General features: G+C 44.5%; 1 pseudogene; it reads left to right on the top strand.

Annotated features, from left to right (window-relative positions):
- Positions 1-9,417, top strand: part of LOC119562855 — a 9,433-nt pseudogene extending 16 nt beyond the window's left edge.
- Positions 9,418-12,500: the final 3,083 nt, after the last annotated feature.

Genomic DNA, 12,500 nt, shown 5'->3' with positions numbered 1-12,500 from the left:
GGGACTACCCCCTGAATTTAAGCATATTAATTAGGGGAGGAAAAGAAACTAACCAGGATTTTCTTAGTAGCGGCGAGCGAAAAGAAATCAGTTCAGCACTAAGTCACTTTGTCTATATGGCAAATGTGAGATGCAGTGTATGGAGCGTCAATATTCTAGTATGAGAAATTAACGATTTAAGTCCTTCTTAAATGAGGCCATTTACCCATAGAGGGTGCCAGGCCCGTATAACGTTAATGATTACTAGATGATGTTTCCAAAGAGTCGTGTTGCTTGATAGTGCAGCACTAAGTGGGTGGTAAACTCCATCTAAAACTAAATATAACCATGAGACCGATAGTAAACAAGTACCGTGAGGGAAAGTTGAAAAGAACTCTGAATAGAGAGTTAAACAGTACGTGAAACTGCTTAGAGGTTAAGCCCGATGAACCTGAATATCCGTTATGGAAAATTCATCATTAAAATTGTAATATTTAAACAATATTATGATAATAGTGTGCATTTTTTCCATATAAGGACATTGTAATCTATTAGCATACAAAATTTATCATAAAATATAACTTATAGTTTATTCAAATTAATTTGCTTGCATTTTAACACAGAATAAATGTTATTAATTTGATAAAGTGCTGATAGATTTATATGAATACAGTGCGTTAATTTTTCGGAATTATATAATGGCATAATTATCATTGATTTTTGTGTTTATTATATGCACTTGTATGATTAACAATGCGAAAGATTCAGGATACCTTCGGGACCCGTCTTGAAACACGGACCAAGGAGTCTAACATATGTGCAAGTTATTGGGATATAAACCTAATAGCGTAATTAACTTGACTAATAATGGGATTAGTTTTTTAACTATTTATAGCTAATTAACACAATCCCGGGGCGTTCTATATAGTTATGTATAATGATATTTATATTATTTATGCCTCTAACTGGAACGTACCTTGAGCATATATGCTGTGACCCGAAAGATGGTGAACTATACTTGATCAGGTTGAAGTCAGGGGAAACCCTGATGGAAGACCGAAACAGTTCTGACGTGCAAATCGATTGTCAGAATTGAGTATAGGGGCGAAAGACCAATCGAACCATCTAGTAGCTGGTTCCTTCCGAAGTTTCCCTCAGGATAGCTGGTGCATTTTAATGTTATATAAAATAATCTTATCTGGTAAAGCGAATGATTAGAGGCCTTAGGGTCGAAACGATCTTAACCTATTCTCAAACTTTAAATGGGTAAGAACCTTAACTTTCTTGATATGAAGTTCAAGGTTATGATATAATGTGCCCAGTGGGCCACTTTTGGTAAGCAGAACTGGCGCTGTGGGATGAACCAAACGTAATGTTACGGTGCCCAAATTAACAACTCATGCAGATACCATGAAAGGCGTTGGTTGCTTAAAACAGCAGGACGGTGATCATGGAAGTCGAAATCCGCTAAGGAGTGTGTAACAACTCACCTGCCGAAGCAACTAGCCCTTAAAATGGATGGCGCTTAAGTTGTATACCTATACATTACCGCTAAAGTAGATGATTTATATTACTTGTGATATAAATTTTGAAACTTTAGTGAGTAGGAAGGTACAATGGTATGCGTAGAAGTGTTTGGCGTAAGCCTGCATGGAGCTGCCATTGGTACAGATCTTGGTGGTAGTAGCAAATAATCGAATGAGACCTTGGAGGACTGAAGTGGAGAAGGGTTTCGTGTGAACAGTGGTTGATCACGAGTTAGTCGGTCCTAAGTTCAAGGCGAAAGCCGAAAATTTTCAAGTAAAACACAAATGCCATACAAATATAATTATATTATATAAATCAAGCTAATTAATATACTTGAATAATTTTGAACGAAAGGGAATACGGTTCCAATTCCGTAACCTGTTGAGTATCCGTTTGTTATTAAATATGGGCCTCGTGCTCATCCTGGCAACAGGAACGACCATAAAGAAGCCGTCGAGAGATATCGGAAGAGTTTTCTTTTCTGTTTTATAGCCGTACTACCATGGAAGTCTTTCGCAGAGAGATATGGTAGATGGGCTAGAAGAGCATGACATATACTGTTGTGTCGATATTTTCTCCTCGGACCTTGAAAATTTATGGTGGGGACACGCAAACTTCTCAACAGGCCGTACCAATATCCGCAGCTGGTCTCCAAGGTGAAGAGTCTCTAGTCGATAGAATAATGTAGGTAAGGGAAGTCGGCAAATTAGATCCGTAACTTCGGGATAAGGATTGGCTCTGAAGATTGAGATAGTCGGGCTTGATTGGGAAACAATAACATGGTTTATGTGCTCGTTCTGGGTAAATAGAGTGTCTGGCATTTATGTTGGTCACTTGTTCCCCGGATAGTTTAGTTACGTAGCCAATTGTGGAACTTTCTTGCTAAAATTTTTAAGAATACTAATTGGGTTAAACCAATTAGTTCTTATTAATTATAACGATTATCAATTAACAATCAATTCAGAACTGGCACGGACTTGGGGAATCCGACTGTCTAATTAAAACAAAGCATTGTGATGGCCCTAGCGGGTGTTGACACAATGTGATTTCTGCCCAGTGCTCTGAATGTCAAAGTGAAGAAATTCAAGTAAGCGCGGGTCAACGGCGGGAGTAACTATGACTCTCTTAAGGTAGCCAAATGCCTCGTCATCTAATTAGTGACGCGCATGAATGGATTAACGAGATTCCTACTGTCCCTATCTACACACTCTAATCTGGCAGTGTAAGTAATCGTACCTGTTTATTTTTGCTCGATTCGAAAATTCGTGTTTTTGCGTTTCCTCAAAAGTTACATTGGCGGAAGTGGTATCAGACTCCGCGGTTTGGCTGCGCGGTCAAGTAGTGTTGCTCGCGTGATCATACACACGCCAGGAGCGGCGGAATACGCGTTTTCTATTTGTGAACAATTGAAAGCATTTTTGGTAATTTATTTTGTTTTAAAAATTTGAGTCGAGCTGAAAAGGCTACTGGACCTTAACAAAAATTGGGTGAGTGTATTTTTGAGTCCCATTTTTAACACCACCAAAGAGATGTCGGAGGGGGAGGATTCAATGAGCGAGGGCGAGATGCGCCTCGACGGTAAGCGCAGCCGAGGTAAGGTGCGAGACAACCCAAAAGCTAAGTTGATTGCGCTCGACGAGGAATCGTGGGCGAATATTGTTGAAACGGACAAGGACTGGGACGACCAACCAGAGGGTCGCCCTTCATCATCTGCATCGTCCGCGAAGGGAGCTAGGGCGAAGACTGTTACACCCGGCGGAGAAAAAAAGCGCTCCAAAGCACGTCCTATGACGTCATCGATGGTGGCATCGCGCGCAAAAGAGGTGAAGACTATCAAGACCACCGCTGACCCCGTCGCTGCTGCCAGTGCTGACGTCGCTACTAGCGCTGACGCCGCTGCTGACGCCGCTACTGCCGCCGCCGCTGGAGACGTCGTGAAGTATGACCACGCCATGGAGGTGGTGAGGGGTGGCCCCGGACGGATTTCCGCGGAAGTTGCGAAGATTCGCACCGAGCTTATACTCGACACCAGCGTTATCGTGAGGAGCTCCACCAGGGAGCTGCTACTCGTCGTGGCCAAATATGAGGCCCTTATTTCGGCGCTCACGCTGCGTAACGTGGTCCTGGAAGACCGATATCGGCAGTCCAAGAAGGCACCACCGCCGCCGCCGCCGCCGACTACCCAACCTGCTGCCCCGCGGATGCCCTCTGCATATGCCTCTGCATATCCAAGCCTCCCGATGCCATCCGCCGTTCCGGTCCCGATGCCGCGAAAACCGCGCGAGACCTGGTCGGCCATTGTCCACAGTTCCGACCCGAAAATTTCGGGTAAGGAGCTGGCGGAAAAAGTCAGAAAGGAGATTGCTCCCTCGCTAGGAGTACGTCTGCATGAGGTGAGAGGGCTGGCGCGTGGCGGTGCCATCATCCGCACCCCATCGTCCGGCGAGATACAAAAGGTGGTCGCCAACAAGAAGTTTGTAGAAGCTGGCCTAGAGGTGAAGCAAAGCCCAGCGCAAACGCCGAAAATTGTGGTCAGCAACGTGGACACTGCGACGCCGCCGGATGAGTTTATGAGCGAGTTGTACAAAAACAACTTCGCTGATAAGATGAGTCTGGAATTGTTCAAAAAGCAGGTTCGACTGGAGAAGTCGTGGTCGCAGGCGGACGGCGCCACAGTTAATGTGACGCTGGAAGTCAGCACCACGGCCCTCGACGTGCTCGATGGCGGAAAGGCCTACATTGGCTGGTTCGCCTATAATTGCCGGGCGTTGGAGCGCACATACGCGTGCCACAGATGCGTTGGATTTGACCACAAGATCAAGGACTGCCGGTATAAAGAGAATGTCTGCCGGCAGTGCGGACAGACTGGCCACAGTGCGCGCGCATGTCAGAACCCGGTGGACTGCCGGAATTGCCGTTTTAAGGGCTACCAGTCGGGGCACCACATGCTGTCCCCTGGATGTCCGGTATACGCGGCGGTGCTTGCAAGGGTGAACTCTAGACATTAATGTTTAGGTTCATCCAAGCTAACTGTGGTCGAGGCCGTTGCGCTGTCATCGAGCTTGCCAAGCAGATGAGAGATGCTGGCCACCTGTTCGCACTAGTCCAGGAGCCCTACGTGGACGCTGGCAAGCGACTCACTGGACTGCCTGGAGGAATGAGGATATTCGCCGATAGGAGGAAGAAAGCTGCCATCATCGTGGACGACCCATCTGCCATCTGCATGCCCATCGAGGCTTTGACGACGGACTACGGAGTGTGCGTGAGTGTCACAGGAAGATATGGCACAATCTTTCTGGCCTCCGTATACTGCCAGCATCTAGCTGCTCTGGAGCCCTACACTGACTACCTGGATACGGTTCTGCTATTAGCTAGCAGAACACCGACAATCCTCGGACTTGATGCTAACGCAGTCTCCCCTATGTGGTTCAGCAAATCCCCAGACAACTCTGGAGACCGCCTGAACCGCGAACGGGGACAGCTCATGAACGAGTGGATAATCGCAAGCGGTGCCAGTGTACTGAATACGGCCAGCCAGGTGTTCACGTTCGATAATCACCGCTCTAGAAGTGATATCGACGTGACCTTCGCCAACGAAGCGGCGCGAGTATGGGCAACCTACGATTGGAGAGTTGACTTCTGGGAGCTGAGTGACCACAACATTATCACTGTTGAGGTTACTCCAGATCCGAGCAGTACCGTTGAGAGCCTAGCTCCGGTACCGCAATGGAAGCTCTCCAATGCAAGTTGGCGAAGATTCAGTGTAGAGTTAAGGAGTGCAGCACAGAGTCTCGAGGAACTGGAGGAATCGCCGTTGGACGACCATGTGTCTGCCCTTCGCTCCATCGTACACGATGTGTGCGACAGGGTGATAGGGCGCAGGATACCTGCAGCGAGGGGAAACGTAATATGGTGGAATCCTGAGCTGAGTACCAAGCGCCAAGAGGTCCGGAGACTGAGGCGTAGGCTGCAGGCAGCTCGCCGGAGTGGCACCGACGATGCTGAGCAACTTGCCGCTGGACTGAGATTTGCCTCAGGCCAGTACAAGAAGCTTATCTTGACGACAAAGGAGCAAAACTGGCGGGACTTCGTGGGACGGCACAAGGATGATCCATGGGGGCACGTATACCGAATATGCCGAGGCCGGAAGAAGACAGCCGATCTCGGATGTCTCCGGTCGAACGGCGCGCTTTCCGTAACTTGGCACGACTGCGCAAGTGTGCTCCTCCGCAACTTTTTCCCTGTTGCGGAGTCGACGACACGAGAAGACATACCCCCTGGTGCCCCACCGATCCTCGAAGCCTTCGAGGTGGCAACCAGCGTCGCGAGGCTGAGAAGCCGGCGATCGCCGGGTATGGATGGCATCACGGGCGGTATTGTCAAGGAGGTATGGCGTGCCATCCCTCAGCACCTGACGAAGCTGTACTCTCGGTGCATCTCGGAAGGATACTTTCCGGCCGAGTGGAAGCACCCGAGAGTGATACCGCTGGTAAAGGGGCCAGATAAGGACAGGAGCGATCCTGCCTCTTATCGCGGCATATGCCTTTTGCCAGTGTTCGGAAAGGCGCTTGAGGGAATCATGGTGAATCGGCTGAAGGATGTGCTACCGGATGGCTGCAGATGGCAATTCGGATTCAGGCCTGGACGCTGCGTGGAGGATGCGTGGATGCACGCCAAAAACACCGTCGCCAACAGTCGCGAGAGGAGGGTCCTTGGAATCTTTGTCGATTTCAAGGGAGCCTTCGACAACGTGGAGTGGAGTGCGGTGCTGGATCGGCTTGTCGACGTAGGCTGTCGAGAAATCGACTTGTGGAAAAGCTATTTTTCCGGCCGTAGCGCAAGCATCATCAGCAGTTATGAAGCAGCCACAGTTGCGGTTACACGGGGCTGCCCGCAAGGGTCCGTCAGTGGTCCATTTATTTGGAATTTACTGATGGATGTGCTGCTTCAGCGCTTGGAGCCACATTGTGCTCTGAGCGCGTTTGCAGATGATCTTCTGCTTTTCGTCGACGGGAATTCCCGTGCCGATCTGGAGCGGAAGGGCGAGCAGTTGATGGACATCGTGGGAGCCTGGGGAGCTGAGGTTGGAGTGAGTGTGTCAACCAGCAAGACGGCAATAATGTTGCTGAAAGGACAGCTTTCACGCACGAGGAGACCGACGGTACGGTTTGCTGGAGCAAGCCTGCCTTACGTCACCAAATGCCGGTACCTTGGCATCTTAGTCGGCGAGCGGTTGAGTTTTCTCCCGCATATCTCTGCTCTCAGAGATCGGCTGGCTGGAGTTGCCGGAGGACTAGCGCGGGTGCTTCGAGTCGATTGGGGGCTCAGCTCCCGTGCTAAGAGGACGATTTACAGCGGACTCATGGTCCCCTGTGCACTCTTTGGTGCCTCGGTCTGGTACAAGGCGGCGAGTAGGGGCAAGTCCCTTAAACTCCTCACCTCGTGCCAGAGGTCCATCCTTTTAGGATGCCTACCGGTATGCCGCACAGTGTCCACGGTGGCACTGCAGGTGCTTGCTGGTGCTCCTCCAATGGATCTGGATGCTCACAGGATCGCCGTGAAGTTCAAGCTGAGGAAGGATGTCCCCCTGGATGAGAGCGACTGGCTCCACGGACAGGACCTGTCCGTGTTGGACTGGAAAGCTAAGATGGCGCTGCTAGACGAACGTCTGCTAAATGAGTGGCAACTCAGATGGGATCGCGCGGAACACGGCTCCGTGACTCGCGAGTTTTTCCCAGAGGCAGCGTTCGTCTACAAGAGGAAAGACTTTGTCTTTACCCTCAAAGCCGGATTCTTGCTGACAGGACACGGGTCGATGAACGCATTTCTGCAAGGCAGGACCCTCAGCACCACGACCGCATGCTCATGTGGCGTGGCAAGAGAGGACTGGCGCCACATACTGTGTGAATGCCGCCTGTACAACGATTTGCGGGACCTGGATGCCCTTGGAGTCGTTCGAGACCAGGGAAGATGGATCGTCGCGGGAGTGGTCGAGACCCCAGAACGGATGCGTCTCCTAGGAGCTTTTGCCGATGCTGCCTTCTCGAGGCGAAGGATGGATGCGACGAGGGAGGAACCACAGGCGCCGGGACGTTAGTCCCACACCTCTTTTGCCGTGTGGTAGCGGCGAAGAATACTGCCACAGCCTGCCATAGCTTGTCGTAGGAGGCGACTAATATGGCAATGGTTGCCCCATCCGAGCTTGTCGGAGCTGAAGGGGTGAGGCTCACCGAGCCTGTAATTTCGGTACCACGGGTTGAGCAGCTCCAAGGCTGCTCATTGAGGTTGGCCCCCTTGTGGGAGTATCGTGGTGGCTGTGGTTGACACCTATATCGCGGGTAGAGTCCTCGGGCTCGACGTGGATGTTGCGTTATACAACTCGGGTGCTGTGACCCACAGAACAGTAGAGATTTTAGATAGATCTCGCCCCTACGCAAGGGGGAGTGCTTGCCCGACAAGTAAGTACTCGAATTGCTACTGGGGTGGATGCTATGTACATAGCTATAGCTTCTAGTCCGGGGCGTTGGTCTGGCGCTTAACCTAGACCCGTGCATTATATACTCACTTGTGGGTATATTAGAATGCCGTGGTTGTAATCCCTTCATTGTGGAACACGCCACGTAAAATAAATTCGGAGGGATCCGAGACACACCTGTCCCTATCTACTATCTAGCGAAACCACAGCCAAGGGAACGGGCTTGGAATAATTAGCGGGGAAAGAAGACCCTTTTGAGCTTGACTCTAATCTGGCAGTGTAAGGAGACATAAGAGGTGTAGAATAAGTGGGAGATATTAGACTTCGGTTTGGTATCGCCAATGAAATACCACTACTCTTATTGTTTCCTTACTTACTTGATTAAATGGAACGTGTATCATTTCCTAGCCATTATACGGATATATTTATTATATCTTATGGTATTGGGTTTTGATGCAAGCTTCTTGATCAAAGTATCACGAGTTTGTTATATAATCGCAAACAAATTCTTTAATAAAACGGTGCATTTATGTATTTTTGATTTGAAAATTTGGTATAACTCCAATTACTCAGGTATGATCCAATTCAAGGACATTGCCAGGTAGGGAGTTTGACTGGGGCGGTACATCTCTCAAATAATAACGGAGGTGTCCCAAGGCCAGCTCAGTGCGGACAGAAACCACACATAGAGCAAAAGGGCAAATGCTGACTTGATCTCGGTGTTCAGTACACACAGGGACAGCAAAAGCTCGGCCTATCGATCCTTTTGGTTTAAAGAGTTTTTAACAAGAGGTGTCAGAAAAGTTACCATAGGGATAACTGGCTTGTGGCGGCCAAGCGTTCATAGCGACGTCGCTTTTTGATCCTTCGATGTCGGCTCTTCCTATCATTGTGAAGCAAAATTCACCAAGCGTTGGATTGTTCACCCATGCAAGGGAACGTGAGCTGGGTTTAGACCGTCGTGAGACAGGTTAGTTTTACCCTACTAATGACAAAACGTTGTTGCGACAGCATTCCTGCGTAGTACGAGAGGAACCGCAGGTACGGACCAATGGCACAATACTTGTTCGAGCGAACAGTGGTATGACGCTACGTCCGTTGGATTATGCCTGAACGCCTCTAAGGTCGTATCCGTGCTGGACTGCAATGATAAATAAGGGGCAATTTGCATTGTATGGCTTCTAAACCATTTAAAGTTTATAATTTACTTTATAAACGACAATGGATGTGATGCCAATGTAATTTGTAACATAGTAAATTGGGAGGATCTTTGATCACCTGATGCCGCGCTAGTTACATATAAAAGCATTATTTAATACAATGACAAAGCCTAGAATCAATTGTAAACGACTTTTGTAACAGGCAAGGTGTTGTAAGTGGTTGAGCAGCTGCCATACTGCGATCCACTGAAGCTTATCCTTTGCTTGATGATTCGATAATAAAGATGTTGCAAAGCGGGCATAATCATTATGCTTGCTTGCAGCATCGCACGCCACTTTGTTTGTGGTGTGTAAGGTAGGGAAGAAGAAATATAAAAGACCTAAATTGGAAACATCAATATATAAGTAAATATTGAACAAACAAAATGTATCGTCATCTTATTAGTGACGCGATGATAAAGTGGCAAACATATTCCATGTATAAATATTCCTATGGTATTAAAATTCAAGTAAAGAGGACATATATAAAAGTTTGTATATATGGTTCATTCAATGGTAGCAGCGGTTGGTTGGTTGGTGTCTGCTCCTCTTATTGTTCAAAACTTATGTTATGGTAGCAAGTCTATATCGTCATATTATTAGTGACGCGAAAAAGTAGTGGCAAAACATATTCCATGTATAAATAAATATTCCTATGGTATTGAAATTCAAGTAAAGAGGCCATTCAAGTAAAGAGGACTTATATAAATATAAGTATATGTTCCTTCAATGGTAGCAGCGCGGTTGGTTGGTTGGTGTGTCTGCTCCTCTTATTGTTCAAAACTTATGTTATGGTAGCAAGACTGTATCGTCATATTATTAGTGACGCGAAAAAGTAGTGGCAAAACATATTCCATGTATAAATATTCCTATGGTATTGAAATTCAAGTAAAGAGGACATATAAAATTACTATCAATGGTAGCAGTGGTTGGTTGGTTGGTGGTTGGTTGGCGGCTGCTCCTATTATTGTTCAAGACTTATGTTATGGTAGCAAGTCTGTATCGTCATATTAATTATTAGTGACGCGAAAAAGTAGTGGAAATCATATTCCATGTATAAATAGATTCCTATGGTAATGAAATTTTCAAGTAAAGAGAGGACCATTCAAGTAAGAGGACATATAAAAAGTAAGTATATGTTCCTCCAATGGTAGCAGTGGTTGGTTGGTTGGCGGCTGATCCTCTTATTGTTCAAAACTTATTTTATCAATATGAGTTTGGCAATACAATAAAGAAGACCAATCTAATCCATATAAAACTAAATGTATTATATGGATATGCTTAGGAAACCCATATATTCATAAAAAAAAATTATGTATAGAAAATTATACATATATCTTTTATATAAATGAATCGTATGGATATCGCCTTATGGTAGGTATAATAACTTTTTAAGGCATAATAATGTATAATATAGAAAATATACATTGAAATATAAATGCATTTTTATAGATATGGCGGCATATAAGTGCCATATACACAAGAATAAATAATAGAATTTACCAATATATAATTAAAATGAGATATATAAACCTAGTGAGGGGCTGCACTAGTATATGAATCGTATGGATATGGCTTATAGGTATAATACCTATAAGGCATAATAATGTATAACAAGTAAATATACATTGAAATGTGAATGCATTGTATGGATATGGCATATAAATGCCATATATATAGAAATAAATTGTATATCAATGATATAACAATTATAAACCTAGTGAGGGGCGGCACTAGTGAATGAATCGTATGGATATGGCTTATAGGTATAATACCTATAAGGCATAATAATGTATAATATAATAAATATACATTAAGATATGAATGGATTGTATAAATATGGCATAGAAATGCCATATACATAAGAATAAATGGTAGAATTTACCCATATATCACTGAAACACGATATATAAACCTAGTGATAGCTGGCACTAGTACTGTAAACAGGCACGTAGTAGTGCGTGGGGTAAAAAACTACTATAGGGAGGTGGTCGTTGGCGGGCCCCTCCTCGTATTGGTCAAAACTTATGTTATGCATATGAATTTGTCAATACTATATAGAACGCCAAGCATATCCATATAAACTATGGATATGCATAGAAATCCATACAAAAGTAAAAAAAAATTATGTATAGAAAAATATACATATATTTATATAAGTGAATCGTATGGATATGGCTTATAGGTATAATACCTATAAGGCATAATAATGTATAACAAGTAAATATACATTGAAATGTGAATGCATTGTATGGATATGGCATATAAATGCCATATATATAGAAATAAATTGTATATCAATGATATAACAATTATAAACCTAGTGAGGGGCGGCACTAGTGAATGAATCGTATGGATATGGCTTATAGGTATAATACCTATAAGGCATAATAATGTATAATATAATAAATATACATTAAGATATGAATGGATTGTATAAATATGGCATAGAAATGCCATATACATAAGAATAAATGGTAGAATTTACCCATATATCACTGAAACACGATATATAAACCTAGTGATAGCTGGCACTAGTACTGTAAACAGGCACGCAGTAGTGCGTGGGGTAAAAAACTACTATAGGGAGGTGGTCGTTGGCGGGCCCCTCCTCGTATTGGTCAAAACTTATGTTATGCATATGAATTTGTCAATACTATATAGAACGCCAAGCATATCCATATAAACTATGGATATGCATAGAAATCCATACAAAAGTAAAAAAAAATTATGTATAGAAAAATATACATATATTTATATAAGTGAATCGTATGGATATGGCTTATAGGTATAATACCTATAAGGCATAATAATGTATAACAAGTAAATATACATTGAAATGTGAATGCATTGTATGGATATGGCATATAAATGCCATATATATAGAAATAAATTGTATATCAATGATATAACAATTATAAACCTAGTGAGGGGCGGCACTAGTGAATGAATCGTATGGATATGGCTTATAGGTATAATACCTATAAGGCATAATAATGTATAATATAATAAATATACATTAAGATATGAATGGATTGTATAAATATGGCATAGAAATGCCATATACATAAGAATAAATGGTAGAATTTACCCATATATCACTGAAACATGATATATAAACCTAGTGATAGCTGGCACTAGTACTGTAAACAGGCACGCAGTAGTGCGTGGGGTAAAAAACTACTATAGGGAGGTGGTCGTTGGCGGGCCCCTCCTCGTATTGGTCAAAACTTATGTTATGCGTAAACATATGATTTTGTCAATACTATAAAGAAAACTTGTTTTGTACATACAAAACTAAATGAATTATATGGATATTG

This window comes from Drosophila subpulchrella, unplaced genomic scaffold (assembly GCF_014743375.2).
Source record: "Drosophila subpulchrella strain 33 F10 #4 breed RU33 unplaced genomic scaffold, RU_Dsub_v1.1 Primary Assembly Seq98, whole genome shotgun sequence".
Lineage (NCBI taxonomy): Eukaryota > Metazoa > Arthropoda > Insecta > Diptera > Drosophilidae > Drosophila > Drosophila subpulchrella.
The sequence above is the reverse complement of the archived record's forward strand: the minus strand, read 5'-3'. Positions and strand labels throughout refer to the sequence as shown.